This window comes from Crinia signifera, chromosome 11 (assembly GCF_055691185.1).
Source record: "Crinia signifera chromosome 11, ASM5569118v1, whole genome shotgun sequence".
Lineage (NCBI taxonomy): Eukaryota > Metazoa > Chordata > Amphibia > Anura > Myobatrachidae > Crinia > Crinia signifera.
Window position 1 is genome coordinate 35,349,193 of NC_139227.1, and position 16,568 is coordinate 35,365,760.

The 16,568-nt window shown below is 47.1% G+C and overlaps 1 protein-coding gene across 1 annotated transcript in view; it reads right to left on the reverse strand.

Moving 5' to 3' along the window:
• GSE1 (Gse1 coiled-coil protein) overlaps window positions 1-16,568 on the reverse strand; it is a 416,100-nt gene that overhangs the window by 396,862 nt on the left and 2,670 nt on the right. The gene's annotated exons all lie outside the window — the stretch shown is intronic.

The following is a 16,568-nucleotide window of genomic DNA, read 5'->3' on the forward strand; positions in this document are numbered from 1 at the left end:
GGTGAATGGAGCATTTCCAGCACGCAGGTTGGATAGTGTCATGGAGAGACATTTCTGGTCTCATGCGCACAAAAGAAGAAAAGAAAAGGACTCTATCATCTACTTGCATTATACCCTCTAACAAATTACCCTGCAGTAGTTGTGTAGTTAACTTGTCTGTTAATCAGCTTTGCAACCATTCAGTTTCTCATTAATAATGCACTTCTTTTTAATTAACTTACTTTACTGTTGTCTGCAATTTAAATAGGTTATTGTTTAGCGCAGAATAATGAGAAATTGGGGAGTAATGGAAAACAGTAATATTAGTAATATACTAATTGCTAGAGTATTATGATTTTTCTTTATTAAAACTAAGCAACTGCTTTACAGAGAAGGCTTACTCATTCCCATAAACAATGGTGGCACCGAGCTGGTCTTTGTACAAAGGTGCGCGCCATAGAATATAGCAGCGATTCACAGTATGTATTGGCGACTGACATATTTATTCTACACCATAAGAGCTCTTAATTGAAAGAATTACTAAACAAAAATATTAGACATGAACCAAGTAATAATACATTGTCCAATGATAAACGGATATTGTGATGTACTTCTGTTGCAGAGTAAAGGCCCACCATGCACACTAGGTGGTATTGAGTATATCTAGGACGAAGAGATAAGGGCTGTTTGATGGGGAACGCACTAATAGTAAAAGATATTAAAATATAACTTTTATTAGTTTTATCATTAATATTCCCAGTATTACTATGTGGGAATCATAATTACAGTGAAAAATAGAGGAAAAACCACAAACATACAAACTTGACTGTGAGGAGCAGCACCCCCACTATTGATTTATGTAAATTGGGGTTCTTCTAAACTATTGACTAAAACATTAGGTGCGCAGATATGCAATAGGCTCCCTAGCGGAGCAAATGGTATTGAGTTTGGTATATACTTTTGGCGTTTTGAGCTACTTTAAGCTCAAAATCCCCTAGTGTGCATAGATGGGCGGTGAGTGCGGACGTGCGCTCTCGCATCATCGCCAGTTGCAGATGTCCGTCGCCCCTGTTTTACATGCTGAGTGAACCACTTTCCACAGTCTGCTATACCCTTAGTGAAAATCGCTAGGCTGGGTGAAAATAGTGTGTGCATGCACTTAGCCATTTATCGGCCATCGATATTAACATCATCGTCCTTCATACACACTGGGCGTATTTGTACCTGTATACATAACGTACCATCATCACTTAGGGACAGATTAAAATCTTTTTGCTCCGGCAGCCACTAGAGGGCGCCCAAAGGAGCTATTAAAATGTAGCTCTGTATTGGCGCTTATGGCTGCTCGTGCTGTCGTTTCAGCTTGCACACCCCTGGGCTGGCGAGCTGAAATGAGCGAAAAGGCAACGGTTTGACCACGCGAAGGGAGTTTTTGCATTAGTTTGGTAGAGTTTATCCGCTATGCACACCTAAACCCGACTTTAATGAGCACGATATACGCCATTTATTTATTTAGTTTCTTATATAGCGCAGCAGATTCCATTGCGCTTTACAATAGTAGACAGTGATAAGACAAACTGGGTAACAACAGACAGGCTTGGAGGTAGGAGAGCCCTGCTGCAAGCTTACAATCTATAGGGATAAAAACACGCCATAAAAACAGGCATTTGCATATCGCTATCACCCATCACTATGGACAGGAGATCTGGCATGATTTAAAAATGACTCCGCCCCTTAGTTTCCTGCCCAATGACAGCTTTTGTGGATTATTAGATCGACACCAAAAGGTCAACATGCAATAGATCGACAGGGTGGAAAAGGTCGACATGGAAAAAGTTGACATGGTCAAAATGTCAACATAGTTGAAAGGTTGACATGAAAAAGGTAGACACATTAAAAGGTTGACATGAGATTTTCACATTGTTGTGCCTGCAATTAGTGTAACGCATACATAGCCTGCTTTGCTCGCCAAGGCTTCAGGCCTGGTGCCTCGCGTCACTCAGCACACTTCACCATTCTCAATTGTGGTATAGACACTGCAGATCTATCAACTGGAACCAGTACCTCGGTGTAAAACTAACCACGCCATTGGCACACACCATGCAGCCACCTGATTCTCCACCAGTCCCCTAGAGCTGATGAAGAGTGATGTCATGACGTGATCTGTGCTAGGGATGCCACAACAGGGTGCACAGACACCCTGCTAGAACATTGCCCATAAGGGCAGGTTTGCCACAAGAAGACGGGATGGAAGAACAGTAACAGGCGAAGCTTCCAGTTCCAATGGGCTCTATGACAGCTTACTAGCCTGGCAGTAGTTAGTAGTAACAGTACTCTGACTTCTACAGACCACCAGATTATTTATTTTTAAACAAAATCATTTAAAAAACTGCCCCAAAAAGATTTTCTATTGCCATAATGAACAGCAATAGAAAGCCATACTGTATGTAAGAGTTTATAATGCCATTCTCCCCCATTACAGCTCCAGGTATGGACTCAGGCATATTGGTCTCTTATAATTAATAGAGTCGCTGATATACTTGCAGACTCTCCTAGTACCAGGCAATACTACATTGCCCGGCAGCAGGCGGTTTAAATAAGGTCTTATTTTGTTCTGTAGGGGGATGCACCGTGAACCCTGTCCCACATTAAAGATGCATCCGTGTCACCTGATGCAGATAAGGAATGTACATATTATGCACAACAGGACAGCACTTTCCATCAGCTCTGGAGTATATCGGTTGACCTGTAAAGATCTTCGCCTCCATCTACCACTGGGGCTGAGGGGGAGATAATGGGTGGACAGATATACTCTCCTTTCACATACCAGGTGTAACACGGTGGTAAGGTTGCAAGCTGGGTAAGGTTTCCCAGTACAGCGGGATAACACTGACTGCGGTACCAAAGGGTTAAATCTCCCACACAACTTCAGGCACCTTCTCATGATGGTATGCAGTCATATTGACATCAGAATATCAAATGTTTATGTCAACACAGTCAACGGGTATGGATCATTAGGTCGACACCTTTAGGTCGACACACGTTTAAGTTGACATGCAGAAAGGTCGACGTGACTAAAAGTTGCCATGGGATAGGTCGACTGGGTCATTAGGTCAACATGGGTTTTTTTCACCCGAATGTCGACACAGTCAACAATTCGTTAGTGTAACAAATTACACTAAAACGTAGCTCGCCATGCTTCGGACATGGTGCCTTGCTACGCTCAGCACACTATTTTATTCTCTAGTGGATGGTAGGGCATTAAATACCACATGTCGGCTCAAACGACAGTAAAAAAAAAAATGTCAACCTTTTGACTGATGACCTTCCCCATGTCAACCTAGTGATGTCGACCTACTTGGTGGTGACCCAATGACTGTATCCTATGTCAACATCTGCAAAATAATTAGTATTATTCTTTAATTTATTTTTTAAAAGGGCAAAAAACAGTTTTTTTTAGCCCCTAGCGCAGCTGTTCTCAGCCCCAGTCCTAAACAGGTCACGGTTTCATGGTCACCTGTGGATATTTAAAATGTGACAGTTGGTGATACACAGTATAGAGGTACTTGGGTACCAGGGTTGGGAACCACTGCACTAGTGGGCTGTCCCATAATTACATCCATTATTTTTGGGAGTGGAAAGCCTTGGAGTCACTTAGCCGACTCAGGTTAGGAATCGGATTGCTGAGCGGCTGCGGGCGGCTCAGTCTGCACACAGACACACACAGGACTCGAGACGCAGCACTCGGAGCGTGGCACTGCTCTGTGTGCCACACGCCGGGTGCTGCGTCTCGAGTCCTGTGGGGGACATCAACCTGTAACTCCCCCCCCCCCCTTCCGGACTGCTCCCGCTGCAGTGTCCCCCTGCTGCACGGTTACCGCGGCGCTGAGATTCAGCGTCCACAAACAGACAGGTGGTGGCACACAAACTAGACGGGCTGCATGAAAGGTAATACAGCTTACAGACGGGCCCCGGCCAGGCTCTGGGGCCCTTCAGTTTGCCGGGGCCCGTCACACTTGTACCCTTTGACCCCCCTGTCGCCGGGCCTGATTGGGAGTCCCCCTGACATTCCAAGAGAGTAGACAAGTACGTATAACAATCTATGGTTCATTTCATGACAACCAGTATTCATGAGCACGCAGCCAAGTGACGCATTCCCCGGCGTGATCACTGGTTCTAGCACATTGAGAAAGGTGAATATACTGAATAACGACACAATAAATGTGCTTATAAAAGGGCTTTATCTTGCTTTGTATAACAGGACCCAGAGGAGAACAATCGTGTAAGCTGTGAGGGGGTCCTGCCTAGCTATGATGTGCTCCAGCATCGATCATTGCTGCCTCCAGCCCGGCATGGTTACACTTTACGTGATGCTTTGCAGACTTCATATAGTCACGCCGCCTGTCAGAGGGAGAAGAGAGCCGGCTCCAATACATCTGGCTCCCTCTTCTGTCTATTCATAAATTACCAATTTCCTGCTTGTTCTGCAATACCTCTATACAGAAGAAAGAGTGAGGTCTGATGTGACCTGGGACTACAGGGGTGTTAAGCAGCAAGAGGGTTAAGAAGGCCATTTGCTTCCACCCTGTTTTCCTTTCCCAGGCAATGGCTCCTGGTTTCCTGGGCCCAACGCTTAGGAGATTCAACGCCCCAGTATTTATTTCCAAGAGCCTCATTCCTTTAAAAGAAAGCTCGGCTGGAAGCGTTCAGAGCCTGGCCACCTCCCAGGGACTATTCCCAGCATGGGATTATCACTTGTAGTGTAGGCCAATGGGCAAAACAGATGTCCATCGGCACATAGAGAAACCATGCTTAGAGCAGTCAGCGGCTGACTAGAACCAAGGGGGGTGGGGGGGGCTGTAGTTCTGTCACCATTATTGTGTGTATAGTCACAGATGTCTGAGGCTGGTTAGGGAGGACAACCAAGTAGGAATTTAACCTTCTAAAGAGGGCAAGGGGCCCAAGCACCAAACTATTTTATCCGCTACCTTCTTTTAAAAGTAGGCACACATACAGGATTGAAGTACAGTCATTTTGAACTAAGGGGGTAATTCAGACTGGGCTGTTAATTTGCAGAGCCTCTGATTAGGCAATCGCCACCCAGCCAGAGAGAAATCTCACCCTGTGCAAGGCTGCAAATTACTTTCCCAGTGCGTGCTGTCTGTGCGTAGCCCAGGACTTACTCGGCAGCTGCGATAGAAACAGGCATCGACTTCCCCTTGCACACCTGGGCACACCTGTGTTTTCCATGACACTCTCAGAAAATGTCTAATTACCACCCACAAATGCCGGCCCCCTGTCAATCGCCTAGCATAGACACTGAGACAGCATAGACAGTGGATTTAATCGCAGGATGGCCTCAGACATGCGTACTACGAGCCATACCCATATATAGTCGTTTGATTATCACCTGGCCTGCAAATTCGTAGCCATGCGATCATGTCTGAATAACCCCCTTTAGCAATACTAAGACATGAGCCCCTGTGCAGTACCGCAGCAATGTGCAGACGGAATGCTATAGTACAACACTAGGATAGTACAAGTAATGTATCTAGGAAAATAGGCCTCTAAAACCATATTTGGGCACAGTGGGGGGGGGGGGGGGGGGGGGAATAGAATTACATCCCGAAAAGTGTAAAATTGGTGATTTAATTTTAGGTCTAGTCCCTTCCAGCTTAAGTCACCAATACAGTATATTGTTAATGGTAATTCTCCTAGTTGTAACCAGTTATTTTTCTCTCTAGTTAGTATCTCTTGTGCCATCTAGTGCACAAAACAGCAAATTACACCCTAAACAGCTCCCCAAAGTGGTCATACTGGGGCAGATGTATGAATGGGGCCATAATGTTTTAGAAATGACGGGTCCCGCTTCTCCTGCATAACAAGGAGAAGCGGGCAAGCATTATGGGTGAATGTATTAACCCCACCACCACCGATAAGAAAGCCATTATGCCCAGCGCTAACGGCTCTCTTTATTGGTGCCCCAGCGCATGAGCCTATCTTCTCTCCCCCCTAGCTGTCTCTTTGGACATGCGTGAGATCTCGCTTTTATCGCATGATCTTGTGCAATCCTGTCGCCGCAGTGAGGATAGGACAAGGCGAGCGCTGAGGTGGCGAAGCGGCCGGTGCGATATAACACCTAGGCGACTGTTAATACATTGCCCCAGCTGCTAATTACTGGGGGGATTGCAGGGGACAGCCTCGCTGAGCGTTACTTAGAGGGCTATCCCTACTGCAAGCTAGGTGCGCTGATAATACATCTGCTAAAAACATAAACGCCCCCCCCCCTCCCCCAGTTAACTAGCGTTAAGTGCAGAAATGAACTTGACGGTAGTTCATACATCTGCCCCACTAAGAGATTTACATCTCTGAACGTGCAAATCAATTGAACAGACCACAAAAAATGGTGTTTAGTTGGAAAGACGTGAAAATACGACACATCGGGGGAAAGTTACTAAGATGGGAATAAGACTTCACATGAGATGCTGCTATGGGCAACCAATCAGATCCTGTTTACTATCTTCCTAGAGGGTGCAAAATAAATAAGAAGTAGATTCTGATTGGTTGCCCACAGCAACATCACATGTGAAGTCTTATTCCCATTTCCCCCATCAAGTTTGGAAATATAATATTGAAAAATGACATGACTACTGTATAGAATTGTATTTTATTATTACCACGCGCTTGCCCGACTCATGAGCATGAAATGAGACAATGCAATTTTTCATTTGATGTTTAATATTTATCCCCAATTAATTATTAATTATAGTCTTTATTACAGTGGCTTCCAGTTCATCTGGGACGGTGGCGGTTCTTTTTGAAACCTCTGCTTGCACTACCTTCAAAACCTGCCAATCCCACCGCTGCCTGCCTGGGGTTATGGATTCATTAACAAACAGGGCCTATCTGTGTGGTCAAAAACAAAAGAAGAACGTGGGGCGCTTGGGTATGACAAGGAATTCACAATTTATTAAAAAAACATATACCACAACAATACATACAATAATACAATTTAAAATCAAGGTGTCACTAAAGTGCTATTGATATAAGCATTAGACAATCTATCCCCTTAAGGTGGAGAAAAGGGGAGATTAATTTTGGATGGAGAAAGTCCAATTAATTTCCAGGGTACAATGTCCTTTAGGAACAGGGTAGTTCGCATGGGTGATTCACCGCTTTGGAAAGATTAGTGTGCACACTTTTAATTTACTGCAGCACAGATATCCTGCTCATAGGGGTAATAGCAGTCACAATTTAAACACAGGACTTCTGTCACACAGAATGCAGTGACAGTGTCCGTCCTGTATTTTTTGAAGTGGATCTTACCGCTTTGTAGCGTTGGCAGGTATCGGCAATGATGAACTAGTGCAACTGCACTGTAGCGCCTGCTTGTTTTGTGCCTCTCGGCTGGCTCAGCTGTTAGATGGGAGCGCACAGCCGGTTGTTGTATTCAGCTAGTACCGTCTCCTTGCCGCAATCGGTGTTTGTCTCCGTGTTACGCTCTGCCACAGCGTGTCTGTTGGAGTCAGGAGTCGGCGGCTGGTAAGGGAGGTTTTCTTCGGTTTTCTAAGGCAGCAGTAGGCAGGTACCTTCAGCAGGGGATCTGGATACTCTGTAGGACGCGTTTCGCCGCACACTGGGCGGCTTTATCAACCAAGTACTTGTGGTATATGTTTTTTTAATAAATTGTGAATTCCTTGTCATACCCAAGCGCCCCACGTTCTTCTTTTGTTTTTGTCTATTTTCAGAGGCTAGCAATCCTCTAACGTGGTGGCTGCAGGGGGACAAGTTACACCCCCTTTGCCCCGAGCGCCAAAGACTACTCCCTGGTTCCTATCTGTGTGGTGTTTATATGTGTTCCACATGTCTGCGGTGGTTACCTCTGGATGATTTAACCTACTATTTGATACACTGTCTGCCAACTACAGTGGTTCCTTGTCTGTGTTTATGAGGTAGGGAATGTAGACGGTCAGCTCTGGATAGGGCAGGGACTGTTCATGATTAAACTTTCTCTATAAAAGTGCTGCTTAATATACTGATAATACATAATATAAATTATAATAACAATATATTCAAATATTACTCTCACTCTTCAAGATAAAATCTGTTTGTACAATGTGGTCATTTGTATTTAGCAATACATTTCCCTTGCTCTGGTCAAGTTGCCCCATCGGGCAGTACAAATGCCGTCTTGTTCTACAAAGCAATGCGATGTATTGGGAAGCTCCTGAAAGAAAACAAATCCCCAAATGGTGCAATATCTTCTCATAAAGCTTCTTATGTCATCACACTCACATAGATTATTTATAACAGGCATATCTTCACCACAATGTGGGATGAATCCAGGGTGAGTTGCTCATTTGTAAGGAATACAGATGGTCCAGAATATGGTATTAGGCAGAGTGGAACAGATGCAGGCATCCGGCTCTCACACTTCCAGGGGGATACGGTCATTGGGTCACCAGCATGATGGTTGACAGTCAATAGGTCGACACCATTAGGATGACATGCATTTAGGTCGACATGAGTGTAGGTCGACATGCAGGGAGGTCGACATGAGTCTAGGTCGACATGGGTTAGGTCAATAGGCAAAAGGTTGACATGAGGTTTTTCACATATTTTTTGAGCCGACATGTGCCGACAGGCGGTATTTCATGCCCTATCATCCACTAGGGCATGGTGGGAAAATAAAAAAAGCGTGTGCCAAGCATAGCGAGGCATCGTGCCCGAAGCATGACGAGTACAGCGAGCCATACAAGGGGCCACGGTGCAACATTTCAGTGTCCATGTGGACTGTGTCGACATTCGGGACAAAAAAATGGTGATCTAATGATCCATACCGCCTTCCAGGTCAGCCCAGGTACAGTGTGTCCCTTCAGCAATTCTCCCTGCAGGTCACAAGCCTAACACATTTCAGTCCATTATTATTTATTACCAGTTATTTATATAGCGCACACATATTCCGCAGCGCTGTACAGAGAATATTCTGAACACTCACATCAGTCCCTGCCCCAGTGGAGCTTACAATCTATATTCCCTACCACATGTACACGCACACACATTCACTCTTGGGTTAATTTTGTTGGGCACCAATTAGCCTACCTATATATTTTTGGATTGTGGGAGGAAACCGGAGTACCCGGAGGAAACCCACGCAAGCACGGGGAGAGTATACAAACTCTGCACAGTTAGGGCCATGGTGGGAATCGAACCGATGACCTCAGCGCTGTGAGGCAGCGTCCATAAGGACCTCTAGAGGAACAATCAGAGTTAAATTACTCTGTTCTGTAGGAGAATACTTCCCAGCTGTACTGATTTCAGGGATCGGCCCTGACGGCGAACAAACAGTGCTAAGTATAACCTGTTCTCTGTCATGCTGTAAGTCAGTGCAGCCGGAAACAGATGCTGCACACACCTGCCACTAGCGCATGGCAATGCATGGGAGATATTAAGGGAGGGATGTAAGGGGCTGCCTAGCTCTTCTGAAGCGCTGCTTGTTCCTTAGGGGGCTGCAGGGTATCCGGACTGATCATAGACTGACTCATGATAGACAGTCATATGGTCGACCACTAATGGTAGACAGTCACAAGGTTGACAGGGTTTAAAGGTCGATGCACAATAGGTCGACATGGTCAAAATGTCGACATAGAAAAAGGTAGACATGCCTTTTTTTGACAAAATTTTCAGCCGACATGTGCCGACAGGCGGGATTTCATGCCCCACCATCCACTACGGCATGGGGGGAGAATAAAATAGTGTGCCGAGCGCAGCAAGCCATGCGAGGGAACGCAATACACTTAGGCAGTGTCCATGTCGACCTATGTCAACATAGACACCCTAAAAACATAAAAAAGCATGTTGACCTTTTTCCATGTCAACAATTTGTCTGTCGACCATTTGACAATATCGACCTTTTTCATGTCAACCTTTTAACCATGTCGACCTTTAGACCCTGTCGACCATATGACTGTCTATCATGAGTCAGTCTATGGGGGTTGTTCTAGTTCACTCTTTCTGACAAAATCCTTCTTAGATGGACAAAACCATGTGCACTGCAGGTGGGGCAGATGTAACTTGTGCAGAGAGAATTAGATTTGGGTGGGGTTTTACTTCAAAGTGAGATCTATATTGCAGTGTAAAAATAAAGCAGTCAGTATTTACCCTGCACAGAAACAAAATAACTCGCCCAAATGTAATTCTCTCTGCACATTTTACATCTGCCCCCCTGCAGTGCACATGGTTTTGTCCATCTAAGAAGGAATTTGTCAGAAAGAGTGAACTAGAATAAGGCCCTATGTTTTATACCATTACCGGCTGCAGCGTTGCCTCTTTTGTTACATGACACTATTACCAAATTGCATACCTCCCAACTTTAATGGACCAGGAGGCGGGACACTATTGATGCGTGCCGCAGGCGCGTCAAAGTTTTCGGGGGCGTGGGCTAATTTTGGTGGTGTGGCCATATATGTGCAGCTCTTCCGCGAGGCTACACCCCCATTTTGACGCTATGGGGTCATGACCCAGAGGCTCTGTGAGCCTCCAGCCATGCCCCCAGCCCCCTGGCTGCGGGAATAGACGCTGTGCGCATGCGCACAGCGTTTATTCCCCGCTGCTTAGCAGCCGACAGGGGGGACTCCCAACAGCCCCCCCCCCTCACCGCGGGACACTGCCAGCCGCGGGTGGGAAAGCGGGACAGGCCCTGATAATCGGGACTGTCCCGCTAAAATCGGGACTGTTGGGAGGTGTGCAATTGCAATGAATGCCTGTGTTCCAGCTTCCCGCTGATGTTCCAAATAGAGAAGTGACAGAACTGGGCCGTACATACCAGTCTTACAGTGGATCACATCATGAAATGACACACCCGCCAATGCGCTGCCCCGCAAGAGTGTCTACTTCCTATAAATCACCTTGTGAGTACTGTAACTTGTGAATAGCAAACGTAGCAGGACTTCAGAGCAACATTCTGAAACTGAGAGGTAAATTTACTAATATGAGAGTTCTTTTGAAGATGGGATGTTGCCGATAGCAACCAGATGCTATTATTCTCTAGAAGGTGTTATATAAAAAGTAGAATCTGAATGGTTGCTATGGGCAACATCTCCTCTTCAATTGAACTCCCATCTTAGTAAATTGACCCCTCAGTTACATCCTAGCTTGGTAGATTCTGCATAAGCATTTTAGTAAATTGAAAACATAAAGTAAACAAACAGAAACACATGGAAAGGAATCCCCAGGTGATCAGCGCCCCCTAGTGGACAATTAGGAGGTGTGGCGAGTAGCATGTGTTTGGCCAGATGTTTGTGGATCTATAAATAGTTTGGAAAGTGACCAAGTCAACAGCATTCGTTCTGACCCTCTGTGTGCAATGTCAGGCTGGGATGAACGCTTGTGAAAGGACAGAGCTGTGAAATGAATACAGACAGGGTGTTTACATGCACAGCTGTGCCGAGAGATGGATTGTCACTCTCATCCTGTGACACTAATGCGGAGCATCTGCTGTCCCGTGCTCTGTGCCAGCCTCTCATCTGGATGCAGACAGCTTCCTGATAGCTTGGAACGGCTCACGCTAGACTTTAGGGCATGACATATTGTCTGTGGGGAGGTTGCAATAAGGGTGTCAAGTTTAACCGTTACAAAAACATAGGCGCGCCCCTCGCTCTGTCTGTAATGGATATGGACCGTAACCATGGAAAGAAAGATAATAAAACAGGCAAATTCATCTGAAATGTCTAAACTGACCATAAACACTGTCGCTGCTCACATTCATTAAATAACACGTATATCCCTGGACTGTGTGATATATGGCTCTGTCACAGGTAAAGGCAGAATGAGACCATCTCTATGAGTGTAGCAAGCATATTGGGGCAAATATACAGTTTTTATGTCCAAGGCAACCTGTGATTGTCATCGGACTGTGCAAGCAATGAAGGAAGCAATTGCGGATGGCGAATGTGCTGCACCATGAACAGACACCCAGGGGGAGTATACTTGAGTATAGGTTTGGCTGCCTGCCCGGCCGCTTCTCTCCATATGCCCCAAATGCGAGATGGGTGGATACATGCATTAGCATAGGGTAGTAATCCCGGCTGCCAGACTACCGCACCTTTTGCCACTTTGTGTACGACAATGGCCCAAAATGTGCATCAGATCCCCACTGTCTGCTACGTGACTACTCCCCAATTCACTCGAAATAAATCTGGCTGAGACACCAGGAAGTCAGGCAATTTTCACTGTGCTAGTTCATAGGTGGAATGGAGTCAGGTTCGATGGGCCGTATTCAATGCTGCCAGCGATGGAGTTAAACTGTGCCGATCGCCGAAAACAAGCGACCCTAACTGTTTATCCCCCGCGCTGGCCGCTCCGGGGGAACCCCCACTGTCAGATGACGGTGAGGATTGCTAATGCAGGGAGCCCGCTGCATGTAGCCACGAGCCTCGCCGCACATGCCGTTTCCTCGTCGATAGGTTGTGCAGGGGGTTAGTTGCATTCAGCACTGCTCGCAAAAACCAATGAATATATCCCAGAGAGTTTGCCTGGGTCTGACAGAGAACCCCTATCACACTGAGGCCCTGACCTAGGATATAGCCAGGCCAATCCAGGTGTGAAATGGACTATCCAAGATTGGGGCCCAGGAGTTCGACCTGTGTCGCGACTAAAGAGTTGAACCCGGGGTCGACCAAGGTAGACTGCAGTGCAAAAGCACGACAGGGGTCATGCTTAAAGTAGCAGAGATCGGGATCACCGGATGGTGACTTTGCCAGCGAACGGACGACCTAGCAAAAACTTGGGTCCAGCCTGCGGTGTGAACACTAAATCGAGCAGCTGTAACACAGCTTGAAACAGTTTTCAATAACCTAGTATGGACTGACTGCTCCTGATGTCAGCTCCGGCCCCAAACTCCTCAGGATGATCGCAGTGTCTAGTAAGCCTATGGCTATTCAGGCCGCTGCGCACCGGGAGGGTCCATTCCACACACCTCCTCCCCCTATTATTTATTTACAGTTTCTTATATAGCGAGGCAAATTCCATTGCGCTTTACAATTGTAGACAGTTGTAAGAGGCACTGGGGCGTGTCCTGCAATAATACTCGCTGCGCGTACTCACCTCGCTGCTCTCCCGGTACTTCCCTCTTGCTCCACTGGCTTCTGATGCGACGCCACCTGTAGGGGAAATGGGGGAGGAGAATCCCACTATGGGGGGAAGGGGATGATCATCACAATCACTACTGGCCTCAGACTGGTTACACCCACTTGTGGAACACAGCGGATGTAACTCGGGTGGGGAAACACTCCGGGAAGGGGCATGAACAACACAACAACAGATACAACACAGGTTATACTCACCAGCCGCCTACCGGTCTTCCGACTCGCTTAGGATGCTGGTACCGGCACCTGAAAATGAACACACGTAACCTCCTGCTCCCTAGGGCAGGGCAATACACCAATGCGCCTATGGCTTAACGCCCGCAAAACCTGCGGCCTGAAGTCATCTTATGTAACCTGCGACCTAGCACCGGATCTTCTGATGCAACAGCCTAGCGTCGCTCAACCTTTAAAGAACACAATCTGCATGGGGGCCACAATTGTGTGGACCTAAGTACAGCATACAATACACAATGCCAAATAAAACAGTACAATGCAAACCAGACAACACTGCACCAGCACACTAATGAGGGCTTACCTTCCTCTGGCTGCTCCCAGCCATACCACAGTAGCCACTGTGGCGATACCTGAAAATCCACGGCCTGCTGCCACAGACCTATTGTCCCTACTGAGAGACCTCAGACCTAAGAGGGTCTGGGCCTGATGCACAACAAGGGCCTGCAGGCCTAACTCACTTGGGTGGGGGGCCAGGAGGACCCCAGTGGTCCTTGCCCACGGGCTTAAAAGACCCGGCTGCCGCCTACCCAGGCCAACTGGCCTGAACCTGCCACCCGGGCCTAATGCCTGACTACTGTATATGGGCCTAATGCCCAGCGCAACAAACCTAAGGGCCTAGTGCCCAAGCACAAACCTAATATCCCCACGGGCCCAGTGCCCGGCTATGGAGCCGCAGGCCTGGTGCCTGAATTGGGCCCCCGGGCCTACTGCCCAAACACCTAGTGGTCTAGGCAGGGGCCCCTCATTTACCCATCCTAGGGGCGGCTGCTGGACCAAGCCTGGTCCAGCCACGTGGGTGGCCCTGTCTTCGCCGGAGGTGGGATGTATCCCACCACCTCCAGGCTTCCTGCAGTCTTCACTGGGGCAGCGGGGGCTGGGGCAAGCATCTTTTGCGTTGCACCACGCTGCGCCCAGGCTTCCGGCGTCCTCACCGACGGGATCCAGCACTCTGCACTTCGCCCGGCGGCAGCGTGTAGTAGTACTGCGCACACAGCTGCCGCCTTCCGGGGCTTCCGCTGTTTTGTTCTCTCCAGCTGCTCTTGTCCCGGTCGCCGAACTGAGTTCCCGCTCCTGGTGCTGGTTAAATCAAACCAGCACTAGGGGGCGGGGTTATGACGTGGCGAGCCGGGATTGCTCGCCAACGCCACCTCCGATTGCCCGCCAGAGTAGGAGCCGTGATTGGCTCGACTTTGGCGCCAAATTCAAATATCTGCGCCACGATTGGTGGGGCCTGAATCCCACAGGATGCAGGCCTGCCGCCATTGTCCACGTGGAGCAGCGGTGAGGCCTCACCGCTGCCTCCACGCCCACCATCTGAGGGCCTGCTTTCAGCTCCATGGGGTGGCGCCAGGCAACCCCAGGTAAGGAGGCAGGAGCCCACCAGCAGCAGGGCCAGTGACGGCACGAGTACACTGGCCCCGGCTGCAGAGGGCACCGCTCCTTTCGCTCTGGTGCAGGGGAAACCGTCCCTGCACCGGGGCGTATTCCTACACTGTCATAGAACAAACTGCTGCAAGCTTACAATCTATAGGGACAGAATATTTACGGCTGCGATGCTTAGATGCAGATATTCACTTCAACGGGGCAGTTGATCGCTAACCTAAATGATCAATAACCTAAGACATTTAGCAGCCAGGCAATCACATCTGAATCAGGTCCTCTGACCCCATGTTCATATAAAAAGTTTTAAAAATATATTTTTTTAAAGTGTTTGTCTAATGTGGCTACAAATGTAGGTTTTGCAGCCATTAAACCATTTCCTGAAATACCAGACGAGAGGGTTAAACAAGCTGGTAGGACACACAGTCACGCCTCTGCCTGGCCTGTCCTAGGCATTTCTCAGTCTCCGTTATAGGAGACATAAGGTAATTAGCTGGAGGGGGCCACGGAATCCACAAAGCTACAATTATACAGAGGACGGAACGGAGAGTATAATTACATTCACAGCTCACTTTACATCCTGTAAAACTTCACTGGGATCCAATCCAAATGCCCTGAATTGTTCTCTATCGCTTTATAAATAAACATATTATTCACCAGCACTAGCTTTTTTTTTTTATCTTTTTTTTTTTTCTTTTTCATTTGCCGCATTTCAGGTAATTAGCCATTCATTGGCTCACAATGTAATTAGTGTTGAACCGCTAAGCTACCCTCAAGATGACTGCACAGACTTTTCCTGTTTGGGCGATTTGAGAGCTTCAAAATAAACTTTTTCTACGCTTGTTTTGTTATTTAACACCCATCTGTTGCTTGAAAAGCGGCTTCAAGAAAGTGGAGCCAAGCTATAGATTTAGAAAATGTTATATTCTAAAAATAATAAAATAAGAGCCCAATAATGGATGTGACACACTTTCCTTCCTATTCCTAAAACAAAAAATCAATTAAAGGATCACAACGCTTCAATTACTGAACTGAGACATCTGCTGCCCCCCTTTTACAATTGTGAGTGGTGCATGTTTGTGCAGATAATGCCCCTTTCAGACCGCACTTAAAAACCATTATATTGCCGATTTTTAACCGTTTTAAAACGGTAATCTGTGCGGTCTGAAAGGTGCAGAACCACTTTACCGTTTTACAAAAGCCGTTTTTGTAAAACGGTTAAAATGGAGGGTCCTACCCGTTTCAGACCAGGTATTTTGGCATCAAACTCGGGTCTGAAACGGTATTTAGGACCCAGCCAATGAGCTGGGTCCTAAATTCAGCGCAGTGAATATTTAATGAGCGCTCATTAAATATTCATAGCACTGGTTGGTTTGTGGGATATGTCCATACTCGTAAACAAAAACTTTACAAGCTAGAATACCGACTAAAATAGATCTTATATAATACGGGCACTGAAATCTCTCTCTTAATGCATGTTTAGTGCACATGTGCTAGGCTGGTACTTATGTATCTGGGCGTCCGATTTAGAAATCGGGTCGGATCGGCAGCATCGCATCGCATGCGACCAAATCGTATGCGATGCGATGGTCCCGATTTTTCCATAGGATTCAATGTTAAAATGTCCATTTAAACATAGAATTCAATGGGAAAAAGGGGGTCCTTTTCCTTTCCCCACTATCCAAGTGGGCATGGAGTTGGATATAAACCTGTGGCGAGCGTAGCGAGCCACCGAGCCCGAAGCGTGGCGAGCCCCGGGAGGGGACACAGAATACTTTTTAAGAAATCTGCGTTTGCTCGCCACGCTTCGGGCTCGGTGGCTCGCTGCGC